Raw genomic sequence first — 22696 nt, forward strand, 5'->3', positions numbered from 1 at the left:
TTTGCTTTTTTCTTTTACCTTCCTTTTTTTAAGGCTTTTATCTGATTGAGATAAATTTTCTGGAATTAGCAGAAATTGTGACATCCATGGTATTACTTCTGCTCATTTTTCACCTTCATTATGCTCAATTTAAATACATTTTGCAGTTAATATTGCATTTCCTTTTATTTATGTGACCTGATTTCTACAGTATTCAGGCTTCTTTTTACCTCTTACCTGCTATCTACACAGCTGGGACAAAAACAAGGGGAGAAAAGGACTCCAAAGGGAAGATACAGATACTAAACAGTAAAGAAATTAAACTGCTTTCACTTGAATCCAGGAAAGGTCTCAGTGAAAAGTGAGCAACAAGGAAAGACCATATGATTTGGGAAGATGCTTAGAAGAATATGCTAAAAATCTTCATCTCTAGGTTGCAAGTTGAAAATAAAGAGGACGTAAAATGCAAATGGCATGACACATAAGGAGAGCCAGGCAAAGAGTCAAAAGAGAGTTAAACACCTCTACACAAATGCTAGAAGGCTAAAAATAAACTGAGAATGTCTATCTCTAAAAAAAGACACCGATTTACTAAGCATATCAAAAACCTGGTGACAGGAAAACAATCACTGGAGTACTGTAATGCCATGACAAAATACTCAGTGAAGAAATAGTAAACAGTGCTGCTGTCACCACATTTATGACAATATAGAGGAAAACCTCATCAGTGAGACAACCGTCTCAGGAAAGACCCAAGAATCTGCATGGTTTAAATTCCAGGCCTAAACAATATGATAATGGCCTTGTGTTACTGACTATCCCCAGTAAAAGGCCAAATGAGCTGACAGAAAATGCAATTGTTTAGGGTTACTTCAGTGATCTTCATGTACTCAAGGGAAATGTCACATAAATACTTTGCATGCATAAGAAGAAATACATGATTTATAGGTTAATGACTGTCCTCTCATGAAGCATCCATCCCTTCTTCTAAACCTCCTGAGCAGGAGAATCTGTACTAGAGAATCTTCCTCAGAAAATTTACAGAGACAACTTTTTTAGTACATGAGGGCTGAAAGGTGTCAAATGTACCTCCAGTCTTAAAACAGGGGTTGAGGATAGGGTGGAGGAGGAACATCATGAGCTATTGTAGTCTAAGCCTGGCAAGTGTCTAAGGCCAATAAGTAGAGGCTGCTTATAGTATAGAAATTCAGCTATTACGTAGCTTTGTTTGAGGGTTTGGTTTCTGTTACAGATCTGATGACATTTGGATAAACGCAGTAAACCTGGGAAGACCTGATATGGATTCCCTAAACAGAAATCCCACCTTTAAAACCTCATGAAGGTTCTTTGAACAGGTTTATGACCATGTGGGCAAGACTGATCCAGGTGATATGCTTTACTCAAGTTTTACAGCTATTGTCAAATATAATGAACAGCTTCCATACAAGGCATGAATGATGAACATCCTGTCAGGAAATGAGATGAAGGTTTGGGGATATATAAACCTATAAAATTTTGGATAAAATACAGGCTGTCCAATAAGGCAGGAGGAACAGACTCAAACAGGAGGAGGTGGTTCCATGCATCAGGCAGTAGATCTCTATGACAGGATGGTGCAGGTACAATTCATAGGGTCAGGGGAATGCAGCAGAAGTAAAAAGAAGAAAGATCCAGAGCAGACTAATAACTGAGAAATGAAAATGCCAGGAAATTTCTCAGCTGAACCTAGCTAGAGATTTTGAAAGAATCAGAAAAGTGTACATGACTGCCCTATAGTTCTCTATATGAGTGCCTGCTCATGGACACTGCTGGAGACCAGATTTGGGGTTGAAGAGACCACCAATCTGAACCCCCTGTTCTTACAGGGGAAAAAGATCAGCACAGCCTGGGCTGCATGGATATGGTAGTGTGTTGGGTAGCCAGCATTGCTGTGGGGACAGGATGGAAAGGAGACAGAGTTCTGGGAAAAAGCAGGAGGAAAATGGGTCAGGTTGGCCAAAACAATTGAGTGATGCCACTCACTGAGGGCAGATGGCAAAACCCCTTACAAAATGTTGTGTATGCTTCATGAGACAAGCAAAAAATCTTTTAAATTCTAATGAGCAGGAGAAGCTTTTCAAAACTACTATTTATTCCATAATAAACTATTAATAATGTTTGTTGATTTGCATATTAACCACCACTTCTTCAGTGGTCTTCTGGAAGAAATTTTTGTTGTTTGACAAGTTTCAGTATTTATGGTCCCTAAAAGAACAAAGAAAATATCAGCAGATTCCTTTGCAAATAGAAATGCAGATAAATACCTAAGAAGCTAGAAAAAAATATACATTTTAAATTGTGATAATATGAAATTTTCTCAAAGGTGTTTTAATTAACAAATAAACTGCAGTAATAACTAAGACCATTGCCTTAAAAAATGAGTACACCAATAATTTCTTTTCAGTAAGTAAAATTTACTTTAGTTGTAATTTATAGCATATTCTTACAGTTCAGAATCTCTCTACAAAGACTCTTCCATTACATACTTTTCAGGGGGTTAATTAATTTCATGTCCAAATGAGTGCAAAATATGATCTATTTTCATTATTATCACCCTAATAGGATTAAATTGGTAATCACTTTGATTCTAATGAAAAGTCATAAATATCTCACTGCCTTCTCTTGTACATTTTATTTTCTATACCATCAGACCAAAGCTGCAACAGCAGACTGGGCTTGCACACTTGGCTGCTTCCCTTCTCCCCAAGCTCAGCAGCAGCTGATTTACTCAGTTGTTAAAATAGACTGGCAGTCTGAGCTACTGCTGGTGTTCAACAGTCAGCCTCACCTGTTCTGCCTATCGCTGCCAAATTCAAAGGGTTTTTTTTCTTTTCTCTCATTTTCTCTTTAAATAGCACAATACTGGAGTACTGAGTTTCCACATAGTGCCACATTAAGCAACAACACATATGCTAGAGGACAGGGTTTGCATTTCTGAGAAACTAGGAAAATAATTTGAAAAAAATCAGAATTCAATTCAAATAGGACCATTTAATGATACTATTAGGCAAAAATTATCAGCTAAGGGTGACAAGCAATGAAGCACAAGCATAGTGGGGTACAAGATGAACCTAAATCAACACTCTCAGACCATGGTATGAGGCAAACAGCATCACTGGCATCTGCAAGATACTTGAAATGCCATCTTGCACCCTATATCGCAAGCAGAGTGAAATTTAAGCACTGTGCCTTGCTTCAGGCACACTCTACAAGAGGGATGCACATGCACAGTGGGTGGCAAACAAAGTACTGAAAATAAAATATGAACCCACAAGAAAAATCTGAAAGAGCTGGATTTTAGTCTGGAAAAGCAAAGCATGAAAGGGAGAATATTACTAGACTGCAAAGGTGGAGTGTAGAAAAGAAAAGGGAATGGATTGTTCTAAATACTTATGAGGGACAGAATGTAGTGCAAAATAGGCTTGAACTTCAGAAAAGAAGATATAAGGATATTTCCAGGAAAGCTCTCTATAAACAAGGACAGTGATGCAGTAGGAGAACTGATGTGAAAAAGATATAGAGCCTCCACTACCAAGCATTTAAAATAAAATATAGGACAAGCGTCTGTCAGTGTCTGATCCACTACTGACCTTATTCTGAGGCAGAAGCAATAAACCATATGACTTCCCAAGAGTCAGGTTCTCTTTTGTTTATATAAATGGTTTAATTCACAAGTCTCTGCATAATAATCTCTTTATTGATACACATTGTCTGGTTCAAAAAGAACAGAGAATATAAACTGATCTTGTAATTTCCTGAGCTTGTGACCGGGGGAGTCTAGAAACAATCTAAAGTAAGACCTGGACTTTTTCTAGGTGTGCTTGCAGCACCCCTCTGAAAGCATTTTGGCCCCAGGAAATTGCATAAGTTCAGCAAATGAAGTTTTTACTTCAGTTATTCTCCTTTATGAGCAATAATCAATTTTAAACTGCATCTACCATGCCACAGGGGTCCTTCCATTGCTTGCCTTAGCCAGAATTAGTCCCTTTTCACACCACAGGTAATGGGCCAAGTGCTTAAAGATTCCCCTACTAGTTTGTATCTCTACAGCATCTTATCTCCCAAAGTGCTTCATGGTGCTATGAGGATATCTCATTGAAATGAAATGAGCCCTGAGCAGAACAGGCAAATGCCAAGGAAAATTCTGCGTGCTGCACGCTTTAGGAAAAGAGCAGAAAAGTAATTCTGGCAATGACAAGAAGAAAAAGCAAAGCTGGATCTTTGACATACACAGTGCAAGCACACCCTCATTTGAAGGATGCCATTCAGAAGAATTACTTCTAAATTGATTCCCCAAATATATTGCTCCCCAAACCATGATTATGCACAGTGCAAATATATCCCATTTGAGTTCTCCTAAAACTCTAATGCATAACAGTAGGAAAGCAAACTGTGCTTTCTAAATGTCAGAAAAATTTAATAAAGCCTGAAGAAGGATATGAATGTGTCTTTTATTTGGAGCTGTAATTTGTAGTTATCAATGAATATGTTCATTACTGAAACACAGTGCAATGGCTGAAGTACCTAATTCAAACTGTGTGCATTAACTAAAAAATAAATGCAATCATAATTCCATTGTCAGACTCAATATGCCAGAACCTTAAAAATGTAAATTATCAGCTGAGGATCTGGACCAGCTTTGCTATATCTTCCTCCCAATTTAAAAGAAAATGTTATTAGTTGTACATAAGAGATACTGATGCTTCTGTTTTAATTAAACACAGCAGGACTTTTACATTTTTATGGCACTGCCTAAAAGGAGCTCACAGATCAACCTAGTCAAAGATTCCAGACTGCTTGTAGCAGATCTGAAGATGGAAAGAGTCATTATGAGTCCAAGATCAGTATTAACCACGACACCACTGATTGTTTACACAAAAAGAAATGGAACCTGTCTGTAGTACACATGAAAAGCAAATATAAATGCTAATGAAAAAACTTACATCTAAATAACGCCTGATGACTTCATGAATTCAAATTATTTCTCAATCTTGTATTAATTATCATTTAATAGCTTGGTTAACACAACCTCATTTCACAGCAATCAGCAATTGTTCTCTCTATTCCAATGTGGAAGGTTAAGTGATGTCTATCTCCAGCAAGTGCCAATCTGATCTATTCTAGATAATCTTGAGGTGAAACAATAGTCTACTTGCTCAAAGCGTACCACAAAATCACATACTTCTCACTTCACTGCCCTGTTTATTTACCCAGACTAAGCTGCTGCAAGCGCAGCTTGTCAGCAGAGTAACTGGGCTCACAGGCCCATCAATCAATCAATCCAAATGGACAGTAAAGCTTATTCTAAACTTCAGCACAGACTTTTGAGAAGAAGCTGTAGGCCTCTGCAATACTTAGAGATGTAAATAAATTCACTGTGATGTTTCCGCATGTTGCTATGAATACGTTAAGGGGACACTGTCAAGGTTGTTTGGCTAAGAAATTGTTAGGCACAAAATTTAAAACAAATAGAGCCTACACAAGACTTACTGTGTAACCCAGCAGAAACAAACCTGAGCCAGCAATTGTTTGGCTCTTGCTGGCTTTGTTGTGGGTATTTTTATTGTTGTTGGGGGCTTTTATTTGGTGGGTTGTTTTTAAATCCATGACCTTGAGAGAAGTTGGCTTATCAAATGAATAAATTACAGGAATGAGAAAGCTAATATATATGTGAGGCATTTTTTGGTAGGGCATTTCATTTTTGTGTATCAAACTTAAATAATAGATGTGGGGGACCAGATAAAATTTAAGCACATCACTGAAAAAAAATCAGAGTTCACTCAGAAGGTATAAACCCATGTGAGTTGTAGTATCTGCTAAGCATTATATTAAAGCTGTTTTATTTCTGTATTAGGTCAAAGAATTAAAATTAATTATGCCATATTTCAGTGCCTAAAGGCTTTAGAAATTAGAGGACATATTTAATCTCTTTCACAGATACCTAAAAGGATATAGAAAACAATATCTCACCAGTTACTTTTTTTCTTACAAAAGCCAAATATGTGGCCACTGTGTTTCTAATTGTATATCCAGCAAAAGAAAACACCTTTTTAAGAAAGCACTAGAGTAACATTAAGTAGCAGGAAATAAAATAATATCTCTATATTTATTCTGACAAACCTAAAGCAGAACTATTCCCTTTTCTGTCAGAAAAAATATAATCCATTAAGTGCATTCAGATGCCTTCTTTTTCTGGTCGCTTTTAAAGATGTCTTTTCATCTCAAGCAAAACCCAGCTTTATGAAAAATCAATTATTTCATCTTCTAATATATACTCCTTTGGTTTCTGTTTTCTTTTGTTTCTCCCAGTGAAGTTTTCAATATCACCATTATCTTCTCTGTTAATAATTTCCAAAAAATATGAAAAATTTTCCCCCTTTTTTTGTGCATCTACAAATGTTCCTGTTTTTATTATCCAAAACCACACAAAATATTCCAACCAACACAGAGTATCTTAAAAAATGCATACAGACTATGATTAATACTCTTTCAGTTAAAGAGGGACACTTAGGTGCTGGAGCGTGTCCAGAGGAGGGCAGCAAAGTTGGGCAAGGGTCTGGAGTACAAGTCCTTTGAGGAGCAGCTGAGGGAGCTGGGGATGTTCAGCCTGGAGAAAAAGAGGGGTGACCTTATCACTTTCTACAGGAGCCTTAGAGGAGTCAGGTGAGGGCCGGCATCTTCTCCCAGGCAACTGGTGACAAGACAAGAGGAAATGGCCTCAAGCTTCACCAGAGAAGGTGCAGGTTGGACATCAGGAGGAATTTCTTCACAGAAAGGGTGGTGAAACATTGGAATGGGCTGGTCAGGGAGGTGGTGGAATCACCATCCCTGGAAGTGTTTAAGAATAGACTGGATGTGGCACTTAGTGCCACGGTATAAGTGGCATGGTGGAGGTTGGTCAAAGGTTGGACTCAGTGATCTCAGAGGTCCTTTCCAACCTAATTGAGTCTGTGATTATTCTATGATTAATGTATAGACACTTTGAGTTTGTTTGTCATTGTCTGGCCTGATATTTTTTAAATAGGTGAAACAATACAGTTTATTGGAAATTCTTCACAGTAGGAGTAGTTCACCTTGTTCAATTAACTAATATGCACTACAGGAATCTTCATCTAGGTTACACATTCACTAATTATAAGTGCATATTTAAAATTAAAAAAAAATACAGATAACTTTGTCGTGCTGTTTTACAACAGGAAGATCACTGAATTTCTACTCCTCTAAAGGTTAAGAATGTGACAGTTTTTGTTTTGACTAAAATAAATACTGCATATAATTTAAAACTTGATTCTACAAAAGTTAATGATATATAAGACATGCCTTTCTCAGAGACACCTTAGAAAACTACTTCTGTAAACATTCAAACAGGTTTTAAGTGAATGCTGATAAAGAGTTATTGTTTTAAAAGTCAGAAGAAAAGGGAGAAGGGTGGAACTTGGCCTAAAATCTAATTTCCAAAACTACTTATGAAAAATTACAGACTCATTACAGTATTCCAAACAAAATAAATGCATTGAAGGCAAAACAGAGAACATCCAAAGTCTTCAAAAAGAACTATTAAACCAAAGCATATAATTATTTGTAATCACAAGACTTTGGTCATGGAAATCTTGGCTATCATTTCTGGACATGGGGAAAGCAAGTGACTTTTAAACCCTACTCACTCTAGTCAAAGAAATTTGTGGAGGCCTCAAAATAATTTTGTCCTTCTTACGAGCACTGGAATCAGTGTGTATGATGAAGGTGACTATAGAACTGTTCTCAGCCCTCTTTACAGAGCCTGTGCCTGCAGTCTCAGACAAGGAAAGCTCAGACAGAAGCTGCACGTGGTTTTGCATCTTCCTGCAGCAGTCTCAGCACACAGTGTGAGTACCTGTGGGTGGTATGGCTGGAACTTGGAATACACAGATGGGTCTCATTCCACCTTCCCAGGAGCCCTGCATCACAATCATGCAAAGCTCCATCATCCAGCTTGGGGGTGTGGATCCAAGTCACAATGAAACCAGGGAAATAAACTTCCCATGGCTTACATGAAAAATCATTATGGAATGAGAAAGCACAAATACAGGAAAACAACAAAACAGGTGCACAACTGCTTATTTCAGCAGCTCAGAATTGCATGGAGAGAATCTGTTTCTTTCCTAGCAGAATTTGGCAGCTTTGTGGTCATTATCCAATTTGGCTGTAAATGTCCATGTTTGCATGATTCATGATTTGCCACCTTGCAGAACTGCCAGTGTGGAAGGGATACATTTCAAACTGAGACAAAGCACACATCTAATCATATTGCAAGAAGTGAACTAAATGCAACACAAAGACATTGGTTTAAATTTTTCAGATATGACTTAAGCATTATTTTCTTTGAATAGAACATGGAACAGACTCAACTAAGAACTACTTACAGCCTCCTTGATTTCAGAGATAGAACTAACCCCACCTATACTCCTTAATCATGTTCTGTTCTGGTCAGTCAAACCATATGCTAAAGTGTGCAAACTATTTCATGTTTATATCAAATATGTGGCCTTTATTATCCAGAAAATTCACTGTAAAACACTCATAGCTAATTGTTTTGACATTTGTAGGATGACTGACTAATTCCCCCAAAAATACAAGGTTTGGGAGACTATAAACTCCTACTGCCTTACTGTATTTGTGGAGCCAACAGAGCAGCTGATTTTCATTTACTGAGAGCTAGTAACCTCTCACAAACTCTAGTTCAGAAATTCTAGTCCAGAATATAGGGACCCCTTGCTCCCCACCCCCAAGAATGGGAAAAATTTCTGTGCATCTGAAATATTTTAGCTGAACATTTTCCAAAGTACTGTTTGGGGTTTTTTCCCCAAAAAACCTTTTTTTTTTTTTTTTTTTTTTAGCAAATCATTTCAAGACAGCATTTACTTCTAATTTTAACTTTCACAATTGAAAAGAACTTCTTAAAAAAGTATGACAAAGATCTAGCTCTGGTCTTTTACCTGAAAAACCTTAGGTAATATGTCCTGATTCACAGCATAAATAATTAATAAGGTTATTTAAGTGTTCAAGTTTACAGCTCTCTTTGTTCTCAATTCCTCTCCTTCACACCAACATCAAACAAGTAAAAGAACCTTAGACATTTCTTCAACATTTGGTCCTCCTCATACACAACTTTCTTTATTGAACAAAAGGCAAACAAGCCACCTTTTAAAATTATGTTGTTAGGTGACCTAGATCAAGGTGAACAAGTTTAAGTCTCTATCTATGAACCTGTAGAAACAGATACTTGTTTGATCATATTTGATAGCACTCTTGTCACTTTGCATTACAAAATGTTGTGCATCTTTAAAGTCTCAGCTAGTTTTCTCTGCTCTCTTCAGAGTCACCCTAGACAGGAACTCACCCCATCCACAATCCATGTGCATTCATGCCTGCTTGTCCTTCTGGCGACTGGAGCTAGTACAGAGTAAGATTCTTTACTTGGATATTATATATTATTTTCAAAACTTAACACCCTTGTGGTTTTTTTTATTATTTTCAAAACTTAACACCCTTAAACACCCAATCAGAGTTTACCAACCAACCAGGCTATATTTCTTTGCTATAATTCAATGACACTGGTTCTGAGCTTGAATGTTGCAGAGTATGTAGGACACAACACTAGATACTATGAAAATTAAGACAATAAAGTGATGCAAGTTAGTAACGTAGGCATTCAAAACACAGATTTCAGAAGAGGAAGGATTAAGCCATTACTTCTTCATACCATCAAGTAAGTTCAAAAGTAGGATTGTGCTGTACTACCTTTATAGAATCATGAGGGTGGTCTTGTATAAATTAATAATCCTGAATTACACTCCCAAACCAGAAAAGTGAGATTGAAACAAAGTACATCAATTCAGAAAGGCTGAAAGTTTTTAAAAATATAAACCTAATTTTAAAAATATAAACACAATTTTAAAAAGTGGGTTTTTGTCCTTGCTTGGTGAGATTTTACTTCTCTGTTCTTTAATTGGTGCCTAAAACTATTATAAGACATTACCTCCAAAATATCTTTTATGTAGTAATTTTTAGATATATCAGCAACTTTACAACACAGCCTTGTTGAGGCTGAGAGGCAAGGGCTGCTTGTCAAGTGATGTTTGTTTAATTAGATGTTTTTTTGGTTTTTTTTTTGTTTTTTTGGTTTTTTTTTTTTTCCCAGACAGCTTGGACTATTTCAAATGAGCATTTAAAGTTCTTAGTCTGTGTGAACCTGATCATTAAACTGCATCTCCCACTGTGCTCACATTTAAGATTGTATATTACTTCACTCACATGAGTAACCCTCTTGACCTCTCTCTGGGATCAGGCATCAGAGCTGTGCTAGGGTTTGCCTGTCCCCAGAATAGGGAATAAACACAAATAGTCTAGTTCTGAGCCAAGTATATATTGCAAAACTTTTAATGAAGAAACTCCAACTTTTCTATTGAAAATTAATAGAATTCAGTTTTGTCAAGATTTTTTTCTGGGTTAACATCAGATCTGAGAGAAGCCTGAAATCCTTCCAAGTGAGAATACTTTTTTGACAGCCCATTAATTTAGCCATGCTCTCTATGTCATTTTGGTTGCCTTTCTGATCACTTCTGAATCACTGTGAAAATGACATTTCGGAATTGTGTGTAAAAGTTTTCAGGGCCACTATACTAAAAGAAAGATTAGAAAAAGGATAAGAGTGGGGGTTGCCATCTGACGTTGCAGGGTTTATGGTGAAGGTAAATTCACTTATCAATTCCTATCCTATCATCTTTCATTAGTTAGTTCAGATCAGGGTCTGAACACCTCATGGACTACTTGTCACAGGGACCAAAAGAGAGATAAGAAATGATGTAAAAATATTTCCCTTGACAGCAGTAACACAGATGGAGACTTCACTCTGACCATATTGTCTGCTTTAGTGCCATCCCTAAAGCCATTAACTATCATAATGATGGGGCTCCAGTTATTTATTTCTTCATGATTTCCTGTTGTTTTTTTTCACCATTACATCAGCATGCTGAGACCTACAACAATCCTTTGTGTTTGTCCTTGAAGGCAGCTGTCACATGCAAAATGCTCAGTCTAAGGTATCCATTTATCAGCAGAAGTACAAATGTGAGTTAAAACACCAATCTTGTACAGTAACTGATCTAACACAAAATAGAAACATGTTATGTTCATTTGCTACATATCTTGTATAATTGCTTGTATCAGGGCTGGAGGGTTTTTTTTTTAAACCTTGCTAGCATTACACTAGTGATTAAACCATTAAATAATAGTTACTATTACTGTATTTTTATAATCTGCTTCACTTCAAATGGCCTTGTGAAAATTCATATTTCCTGACTTACAGGGAAAAATAAAAACTACTGCTCTCAAAATTACAATTTAATAAGTATATAAGTATAGCAATGTAGACTGATAAAATTGAGAAATACCCCTTCCATGTTTTTCCCCTGTATTCTTACTCAGACAATGCAGAGTTCCCTACCTGTAGACTTGCAATAAGCAGCTCCCTAGTTCAAGATCCAGAAAAGAAGTGTATTTAAAATTGGAGAATACAGCAAATTAAGAAACAAGATGGTGAGTTCTATAGGGATAGGGCATGAACACCAGGATCATACAGTCATAGAATGCCAGTTTGGAAGGCTACTCACAGATCATTTGGTCCAACCTTTCTCAGCAAAAGCATCTTCTAGACAAGATGGCCCAGCACCCTATCCAGCTGAATCTTAAAACTGTCCAACATCAAGGAAAACCATCTCTTCCCAGGGAAGATGATTCTAATGGTTGATTGTTCTCATAGTGAAAAACATTCCTCTTATCCAATTAGAATGTGCCTGGGAGTAACTTGTACCCATTGCCCCTTGCCTTTTCACATGACTCATTGTAAAAAGGGAGCGTCCATTTTCTTTGTGGGCACCCTTTAAATACTTGAACGGTGTTAAGACCCCCCCCTAAACCTTCTTTTCTCAAGGCTGCACAAATCCAGTTCTCTCAGCTTTTCCTCATACCGCAGTTTCCTTATCCTTTAACAGGGTTTAGTGGAAGATTGGGGGAAGTTGCTAACAATTTTCCTAATCAGCTTGTTCATTTAAAGTAGACACTTTCAGGGAAAAAAAAATAAAGGAAAGAGCCACAAAAGGTCTGGCAGAGATTTCCAACTCTCTGGACAACAGCAAACACTGATACCCCCAGCCATGCCCTCCTTCTGGGATAGCACAAACCTAACTTTTTCTCATACTTTTCTTCAAAGACATTAACCAGATTTAGCTAACAATTACCACATACACCTTTAGCAAACTTACCTGAAAGTCACTGCAGTAATTTGCAAAATGGGAAAGCGATGTTCAGAATAGCCCAAATTAAAAAATGCAAACAAAAACAAACCACAGTGTAACAAGGCACTCTAAATAGCTCATTTATCAGAACAACATTATTTGTCTGCTCTGTGACAAGGAGATTCCCACTCCAGCAGATACCCTGACAGTAGGGAAGCAGAAAAAGCAAGATGGAATTATTAGAGTGATGCATTTTGCATTCCTAACACTTTTATCCCAGGTGTAGTTATGTCACTTATTACATGTCAGGCCAAATTTAGCCCTTGGATGCCACTCTCACAACCACTGTAGTTTCCAATGGAGCTGAGGTGTTTACATACATGCAGCAAATTATGAAATACAAGCATCCCAAACAGTTATGAAATCCACCTCACCATTTGTCTGATTTCATTTACTTTGCAAGTAGCTCAAATTACCAGTTCCTTCAGTTAGCCCATGTTTGATCCATGGAGATTCTTTTTCTGCTGCGTTTGGCTTTCCCCAGGAGAGCAGGTATTCACACCTGCACTATTCATAGTGTTGCTTGTCAATACAGCGTAGCAACCCAATTTCCTCGTAATTGCAGTGGTAGCTTTGATGCTCAGATCTACTGTTCTGCAGAAATTAACAGGGAGATGTTTGGTCCCTCTAATCATGGCGATGTTTATAATTTGCTACAAAGTAATTCACTTAATAGGATCTTAACTAGAACAAGCTCTGTGGTGAATGCATAGCATGAATGTGAGCATGTGCTGGACTCACTGCACTACTTGCAGGTGATAAATCTGGTTGCCAGGTTCAGAGTCATGTAATTTACCATGATAATTTGCCAAAGTGGTTTGAAAAAGAACCGGAAACATTTAAATATTATGCTCATTGAAAAGGCCTCATTCAGCTCATTCTTTTAAACCTCAAGCTGTAGAGTTACTGTGTGTCTGGACAAATGTGTGGTAAGCCAGCTGTGTCCACACACATATTTATGGACATATACTCAACACACTGAGCCCCTCTAAAATCCCTGTTCAAACAACCTCTTCAGCAGCGACAATGCAGAAATTCAAAATAACTCTTGAAATAACTGTGTCACTCACACTAGAAATTGTTTTGTGCTCCTACATCCCCCCCAAAAAAAAGAATTTTTTTTTTTTTTTAACTGAAGGCAAGAGGTTGAGGTTCTTATTTCCATATATTGCTTTAAAAGTATCACAAGATATGAAATTTTATCAATAATCACATCTCACATACTTCCCAAGAGAAGATTGTGACCCTCCATTTACATCTACCTTTATGCACAATTCTATAACTTTTAAGTCTGACATCTAGTATCATTTAAGGGCTAGAAATACTACTGAAAAAAAGACTTCCAGTAGGAAGTCAAGAGAACTTCACTTGCCCTTCAAGGACCACACATGACAACATTAATCACATGGAAATGAAAAGCATGAGGTACTTCAAGTCTGCTTCAGGCAAATAATAATACAACAACTACTAAAACCCATGGTAATGACATTTTCAAATACGTATTTCTTTAAGAGGAAAGTTCAGTAGCTTTAAATTCTGGTGATCTATGGAGTGAAGGTGCATTTCATACGCCCTGTGGAACATCTGTGTCAATCACAGATTTGTGACTGTCTGTCGCAATCTGTGTTCCTCTGTGATCTTCTTCATATGCTTTCATCTAATTCTGGAAGAGTACAAGCCAGTCCCTTCAGAAAGCAACAAACTACAAGGACCATATGTTTCCAGTGTATACAATGTACATAAACAAACATGCTAAGTGTTGGCTGGCCCTAGCTTTGGTGCCTACATTGAATCCCAGCCAAAAGACTACTGCCAATGAGAGACATCATTTGCACACTTACAGAAGTTGCCACTTTTTACATTCTTTTCTCTTTTATTGAAACAGAATGAACGACAAGCAGGACTGCCAGAGAACAATAGCTTTTGATTTCTTGTCACACAAAAGTCCTCCAGTGCAGAAGTCTGGCACTGACAGGAACACTGAATATGTTTAGTATTTGAACTCTTTTTTGCTCTGTTCTTAGAATATAAAACAAAATAGAATTTCTTCCCCGATAAGAGGAAATGTGAGTTGCAGTGCATAGACTCTGGAAGGCTCATATGTTTTCTGTCATTAGTTTCACCTCCCAGCAGTGAAGTATGGAATAGGTTTTTATAAAGATTAGAATGTGAGTGTATACCTGTATGGCCAAGATTATTATTGACAGCTTTCATTTCTGCTCCAGTGGTGCATAAAAATATGTGGCATCAAAACACTAGTCCAACTTAGTTGACAGGCAACAGCTATATGCCTTTTCAAAGCAGATGTTTAGAAAAGAATCTCACATTTAATGAAAAGCTCATACCTGCTCAACTCCTGTTCAATTAAATGACTGCTTTCACCACAAATTTTCCTTCAAAATTCCTGTCACTTAGGATTTCCATGCATTTTTCCAGCTCTGTAAGTGTATACATCTTGGTGCTATGTGAAGGATCAAATTCCAACTTCACTGCCGGAAAGAAGTCCAGATTTCCAAATGCAGACAGCAAATTCTGAGCCACAGGTTTCCCTTCCAATGTTCAGACCACCTCTACGGTTGCTTCTACCTTTCCCCTCATGGATGTTTCTACTGTTGCAGAAGCTAAACCTTTAGCAGGATGCAGTAGGCATCAGTGAGGCATCATATTTTCCTCACTTGGCAGTTTTTATGCCACTGCCTTCACCATACTAATTGCACACCTTCTACATAAAATCAGTATTAAAGTACTTGGCCCACCTCGGAATATTGTCACCACTTCTTACAAAGATGAGAATTTAGGACAGGGTGTAACTCTGTTGCTTGCATGTAAATACATGCATGATTTATGTCCTCTACTGCATCATTTGCACATCATAATCACCAATCTCTGCAGAAACATGCCAAGTTTACATCATGCCAATCACACACAACGGCTTCATAGGAACTTGTGCACTGTGTGATAGTCCAGACATCCATGAGCATTTTCCAAAATCAGGCAATCTGGCTTCAATATCTTTCCAAAACTGTACAGCTCTAGAATCTGTATGCACACAAGGCAATTTTCATAGGGGTAACAACGTAATAAAAAAGGGATAAATTTCATTTTTGGTCATACTCTGACAACATTCAAAAAATCCAAACCTAAGCAAAACAAATCTATCAAATTGTAAAATCTTTTTTGGAAAAATTGCTAGTAGTCTCGCTTAGACCTTTTAGTTATAGCAACACTTTTTTTTTTTGGTCAGTGAGCTAATCAGTAAATTCATTGACAGTTGAGAATTTGAAGATGTATAGTATTTTTTTTAACTTTAGAACTTTTATTGCCCTTATTTCTCTGTTTTTTTAACAGTCAGTGTTAAATTAATTAACCCCTGAACTAATAATGCAAGAATGTAGTTCAACAGCAACAACTATTTTGATTACTGCTACTTGGAGACAGAAGGTAACATAATGAATAGGAATCCACACCTCACATGAGTCTTGAAAGACAGACCTCTCCTCTCCTCAGAGATAGTCACTAATTTGAATCCCATTCAGGGATGGGATTTTAGTGTAACTATTTAAAATCTCATTCCAACCATCACCAACAATACCATCCCTACCTTTTAGCTACAACTTGTCTGATGTACAAGAAAACTGAGCTTGATAATTTTGTTTCCTTGTGATGGAGTGTGCACATTTTAAAAAGTAGGGAATCCTTCAATCAATTCCAATAATGTCACTCTAAGCCCATAAGGAAAGAAAACATGCAGAGATGTACTGAAGGTGGTGTCCCTTCCTGATAGAAGATGTACCATGCACCTGTTTTGGGAATTCATTCAGGAGCACTGTTCCCATGGCAGGATAGCAGATGTCTACATGCAAACACAAAACAAGACATCTGTCCTGACCCATTCACCTCATAAAAGGTGAAAAAGAACACCATTTTATATTCTGGTCTTATTCCACAAATCACAGAAAAAGAATGCTTGTTACTGTTTTGGAAGAAAAGATTATACAAGAAGTGATTCTGGATCCAACAGCAGAAAAAGAAACCTGGCAAATCTTTCCATTTCCATACAGAGCCTTGGGAGATTTGCCCTTCAGTTTCCAAACAGAAGCCTAAATGTTGTTTTTACACTTTTCTTCCATTACTATCCTTGCCTCACTGCTGTGAATAGTGCCAATGAATTAAGTATCCTCAGTGTGACACAAGGGAATTTCAAAATATGACTGCTGGAATATCTTGGTATTCACTTGTGTTTACATATTTTTTTTTAAGAAAGATTTATGTCTGTGTCAAAAAAAAAAAAAAAAAAAAAAAAAAAGAGAGAAGGATGATTCCCAGTGGAGTTTTGAAGTGTGCCTATTAAGCTGATTTAGTAGCTAACAATTTTGAAAAAGACTGTCATTTAAATGCTCTAAAATAGTTTCTACTCTCACAGACTATCAGTATCAGGGGAATCTTTATTACGTTTCTGCCTCCAGATGTAGCTCATCCCAGCTGCTGAAAATGTGGATGATTAGATGTAAATAAACCAGTATTTCCACTTACACAAATATGATATCTGAAATTATTGGGCTGACCCCAATAGAACACACAAGCATGCTTATTTTATTTGCGGGGTTTCTTGTTTGTTTAGAAGTTTTTTATGACCTATGGGGCTTTGGATCCTCTGTAAGTAAAAAATGGAAAATGTTAAATGCTGCCAGGTTTCACACAGCATATGTAATTAACTAACTCTCCCTGAATCATTTCATGCTAACTCTGCTTGCCTTGCACACACACAGACACCACCTGCATGGCTGCACATGTGCACCCACACTATCATGAGCTGGGAGAGTGGACAATCCTGTTTGCTTTGGAGACAGCTTCCCATCAAGCTAGCATATGGTGATAGCACGCTGAGTGACAACTGCATGATGGCTTTCTGGGACAAACTCAAGCCTGCAGCCTTGAGAATAGCAAAGTAAGAGGTTTTTAGTAAGGTGATGTCTTTGGGAAGACAGCTGCCCAATGCAAGAGCATCTCCCAGAAGACTGGAATTGGCAATAGCTGGTTGGTCATTCTTGACAGAAGAGAACAGCACACTGCAGAACAGATGACTGAATGGGAAATAAGGAAAGGGGAAATTGAGAGGGGAGGGAAGGAAAAAAAATCCTTGTATCTTTCTTCTGCTGTATATGCAAGTATATCATATGATTGCCATGGGACCAAATTAGCACCTTATCCTGCCTCATATTGCTATCTGGAGTGCTACTCTCCATCACATCTTTCTCTCCTCTTCTAAAAATCATCCCCACCAGTTTGCTTTTTCTCAGCTTGCTGGAGCTCTGCACAGGTCTGACTTGGAAATGCCTTAGGTCTCTCATTTGGGACACTAAACCAGGGGTAATGACTGAACAGGACAAAAATGCTTCGTGTGCTAGCTTTTCTCTAAGTCTGCTTGTCCCTCTGTCTCTGACCCTACCAAATTTTGCAGTCAGTTCCACTTACTAACCACATGACAATTTTCACTTAAAAAACAGAGGTGTGAAAGCACCTTTTCTGTCTCACAAACTTTGCTGCTTTTCTGTTCTTTTCCTATCACTTCCCCTACATTTTCTTTGCCACATTTTCCCTGTCTACTGGAACTCCTTCCTCTTCTTCCAGTTTGTGATTCCCCATGAGCCTTTCCATCCCTCAATTCTCCTGATGAACTTTTATTTTCATTTAATTTTTGAAATAAAGGTAATAAAGATGAACATTGCTTAGTTAAAGCCCAGATGATAATGGGCTCCATTCTCAATGGAAACACAGAAGGCAGTCATCTTAATATACTCAGTTCTGATTCTCAGGTCTCTTTTAATACTATGTAGATAAACCATATACAGAAGGCCCATAATAATATGGGCCTTCATAGGTGGCATCACAGGAGGACATGCTTGGAAAGTACAGGATTTTCTTCTTGCAGGAGGAAAGATTTTTTTTTATGCTTGGTTTCTCTCCTTCATGTAGCAGTTCACTACTTAAACAAACAAAAAAAAAGGTTTTAGCATAAATTAAATCACATTCTGAGGACAAGTTGCCTTTGTTCATGCGATATTCCAAACTGCATTTTTCTTCTTGCAACAATGCCTTATTTCAATACCTCTATTTTGAAAACAATATATCAGAGTGTGGCAGTGACCCAAAACTCTCAAAAAAAAGCATCTGTGGGGAAAAACAGGAAATAGATGCTTTAATGTAGACTGAACCAAACAATCCCACTTGGTATAACAAATACCTGTAAATATATCTTAAGTGAATTACATAAATCTCCAAGACAAATGGGACATTATATATAGACAATTGTCTTCCATGTAATCTATATATAATCCTATTTTAAATAGCTTCATTTTTAGAAGAATGCTAAATATATTATTATAACTAGAGAAAAGAGACAGATGGGAGGGCAAGATCGAGATTTGGCCTTCAGACAGTTGCTTTCATTGCATAGAGTTATAAATGTTAATTTATTTTGATTTCTAAAGTGCTTATTTGGTAAGGCTGGTATCATAAAAATCTGATGTCAATTGCTTATTGAAAGCTCTCTCCCCTCTCATTCACACAGAACTCCTTCAGCATCCTATTGACATTTCTTCCACCTCCACAAATCCCCTGAATATTTGTATTTAAGGCCATTATTTTGTTAATGCAACTACATACATCAGTGGCAAGTATACACGAGCTACGGAAAGACTTCAATGCTCAGTATGAGCCTTCATCATTTTGGTAGGTGACCTTTGTTTCTGATGGAGGAAAGGAAACAGTTCCAAGCACTGGAGACCCGTTTTTGTTTCAGCCATAGCTCAAAGAGCATAATGACAAAAAAATACAGCTATGAAGAGTTTATCAGTAAAAGATTTTTTCTTAGATGCTTTACTTTCTGCCTAAGGTGAAAGAGCTACAGTTATCATTAGTTTAGCTGATGGAGCTAATATCAGATATATACAGAGCAAATGGTTTAATCATTAGAACAGATGCTTCTGAGCTTACAGCCATGGATTTAAACCCCAACTGGGAATTCACTATTAGCCCTATCATTAGCATAAATTGATTGCTGTGATTGGCTAATCACTTAATTAGGAAAGAGATCCTTAATAGACAACCACTTTGGAACAGTTTCTATAAATACAGGATTTCCTAGGTACATTCTGTTTAGACTTTAGACTCTATTTTTTACTTGCCACTTATGTTGTTTCTAAAAATCATAAAATATCATGAATATACTACAGATCATGTTGACTATCTTCTAATTTTAGAGGCTTGCAAAATGAGGAAAATAGATAAAGGACAACTTTTTCCTCAGCTTTCTGCGATGATTTCCTCAAACTTTCCAATGTCCTTTCTCAGCACAATGAGGAGTTCATTATAATGTAAAGTTTCACTGTCAGCTCATTCATTGCCCTTAAAGTCACAACCTAACCCTGACCTTGAATCACACAAGAGTAGTTCCTAGGTGCAAAGTTAAAGACCATGTGTTGCCTCCTGGAGCAATGAAGCTGCCATCTACATTCCTTACAAAGATTGCCCTAACAGTAATATGAAAGGAGGAGCTGAATCTTCTGGTTAAAGATAATAGATGCTACAATGCATTCTGCTGAAAAGGTATGAATAAGATATAAGGAAATTGTTTCAAAGGCCAGGCCAGCAATTCTCTGAAAGAATCCCAAGGGCTCTGCTGTTTTCCCTCTCTGATGAGTCAGATTAACCGCCTCACTCAGTGGCATCACAAAGTAACCAGTTTAAAACAGCACTTCAAGAGCTTTTTAAAAGTAAGAATTAAGTGAGCCTGTCTGGTTTAATTTCTTTTAATGTAGGTGAGCCTCTGAACTGCATTCCTTTGCTCTAACATTGAGCTTGAAGCCTTGCTGGCTGATTAATGCCAAGCTGTTTGAAGTATACTCTTTCCTTATCTAGCACTGTGCAGGCCTCACTACAGCCTGGGGAGACCCATTGCTAAGTCAGAGCTCGGGGAGATTTTTGTCTGCTTTTCACAGAGGGGGATGGAGGCCAGATAAGCCTTACACTATAAAACAGAAAACAAAGTGAAAACCTGTTGCCAGTCCTGAAAAACTTGTTTATATGGAAACAAGGAGGAGCACTGTATCACTGACTTGCCCTTGCGTATGATTTTCACTATGTTCATACATTAACATCCTCTCAATTAAAAACAATCACGTACCGACACCAAAAACATTATATTTCTGCGCAGATGTCCTTTTTAATTCTATTTGGAAATCTTACAGTGTAAATATGTATTATAATAGTAATAATCATTACAGAAAGAGCAGAAAGTATTTGATTAGCCTCCAAAAGGGTGGTTAGGAAGACCTTCTCACAGACTGTGGGTCATAACTTCACACTGTGTTCACAGTGAACTTCACCCTGTTTCTCCAATCTTTTGAAATCTACAGGTATTACAGATTCCAAAGAAATAAAATTTAAAATATCTTCAGCAATACATATGCACTTGAAAATTGATGATTATTTCTGCTGCCACTCACTGCTCACTGGAAGCACACCCTAGAGGTGTCTGGCATTTCTTTGCTGCTAGAAAGTTGTGTAAATCTCTGGCTTTGATAGCCTTAAATGACACTTCATTCTAATAAGACATTCAAAGCTGTTTAGTGTTGGAGCCAAAGAAATGAAAAAAATATATAAGCAGTTCTTGTCTTAACTTACTGTGATGCTTTCAGCAGTCACCAACTGAGAACAGCTCCCTCATCAATATCATCTACAGAGATCAAGATATGAAAACATTAAAAATGAATTTATCTCCCTGTGGCTTACAGACACATTTAAAAGAAGGCTGTGAACAGGTAAAAGTATTTAGAAGCAAAACATTCTAACAAGAGTTTGAATGAAGAGCTGAAGCATATTTGTCTGAAAGTGCTGAGATATTTGAAATTATTGTGAAACATTAAGGGGTATAAGCCAGGAAAAAAAAAAAAAAGGAAAGGAAAACCAATAACAAATTATCTGATCTCTTTGGAAGAATGCACCATTAAGAAAGTTTCCATCTCAGAAATACTAATGACAAACAAAAGAAAATAACTTCTGCACTTCCTTGCTAGCAAACCTCAATAAAACAATATACTGTTTTTCTGAGCAGATGAACATTATGTGAACTTAATTGTATTAGGGCCAAAAAAACCCTCTGAGTACACACGAGAGTTTGTATGAAAAGAGATTATTTTCTTAGATGGGCTGATAGGGTTAGAAAAAAAGGTGGGGTGAGAAGGGAAGAAGTTGCAGACCCAAAAAACAGACTAGCTCCAATACACTGAAAAACTTCTGTCAAGATATTCTCTAAGCTGGATCCTTTTCCCTCCTCCTTTCTTACTTCTTCTCCCCAGATATTTTTCCTAGGTTTATACAATAGAGTGTCCCTCATTACAAACTGTCTTTAGAAAGTTTTTAATGCAGAGCACCACCTGATCACCACAGGTCACAGAATTAGCCACTTCAAAGAAAAAATCTGCTCTAAAGTCCATGTGTATTAAGAGGGTTGAATCCCTCATGTAAGTATTTTTGTAATAAAAGAAATCTGATAGAAAGAGCATATTATATTATCACAAAATAGTGTAAGAAGAAAACCATTTTAAACATCAGTATTATTGGTCATTCAGTGTAAATTTGAAAGCATATTGAATGAAGTATTATGAAAATTCCTCTTCAAGTTCTTTATACGGTTTGCATTTCTTTTTGCCTTTTCCTACTCCTTTAGTGTTCATTAAGTAATTTCAATTTTCTATTATAAGACTGCCCTCCTGCTCTCCTAATATTCTTTCTTCCTCTCCCCCCAAGAATTCATACTTCATTGTTTACTGTACTTTTAAAGGAGTATAAATTACTGGAGTGTCCTCCATTTGTACTCACTACTAGCCTTCAAAAATGAAATTTGTCAGCATAAACAGGATTATAATGATAAAAATAAAAGTTAGGCAACACAAATCCCACCACAGCAACTTACTACAAAGTAGACATTAAACAGTGCTTAAAAGGCTCATGAAACATTACATGCTATCTGTTGGTGAGACCAGTGTAGTCTCACCAGCTTTATTCCCACTCAGGTGGGCTAGATTTGGCTGGGATAGAGTTAATCATATTCACAGGAGCTATGGGGCCATGCTTTGGATTGATAACACAGGGATGCTTTTGGTATTACTGAACAGTGCTTGCACAAAACCAAGGCCTTTTCTACTTCTTGCACCAGCCCACCTGCAGGTCGGCGGGGGGTGCACAAGGAAAATGGAATGGGGTGGAATGGCAAGGAATAGTCTGAGCTGGAAGGAACACACAAGAATCATCAAAGTTCAATTCTTGCCCTGGCCCAGGAC

This window comes from Anomalospiza imberbis, chromosome 4 (assembly GCF_031753505.1).
Source record: "Anomalospiza imberbis isolate Cuckoo-Finch-1a 21T00152 chromosome 4, ASM3175350v1, whole genome shotgun sequence".
NCBI classification, from domain to species: domain Eukaryota; kingdom Metazoa; phylum Chordata; class Aves; order Passeriformes; family Viduidae; genus Anomalospiza; species Anomalospiza imberbis.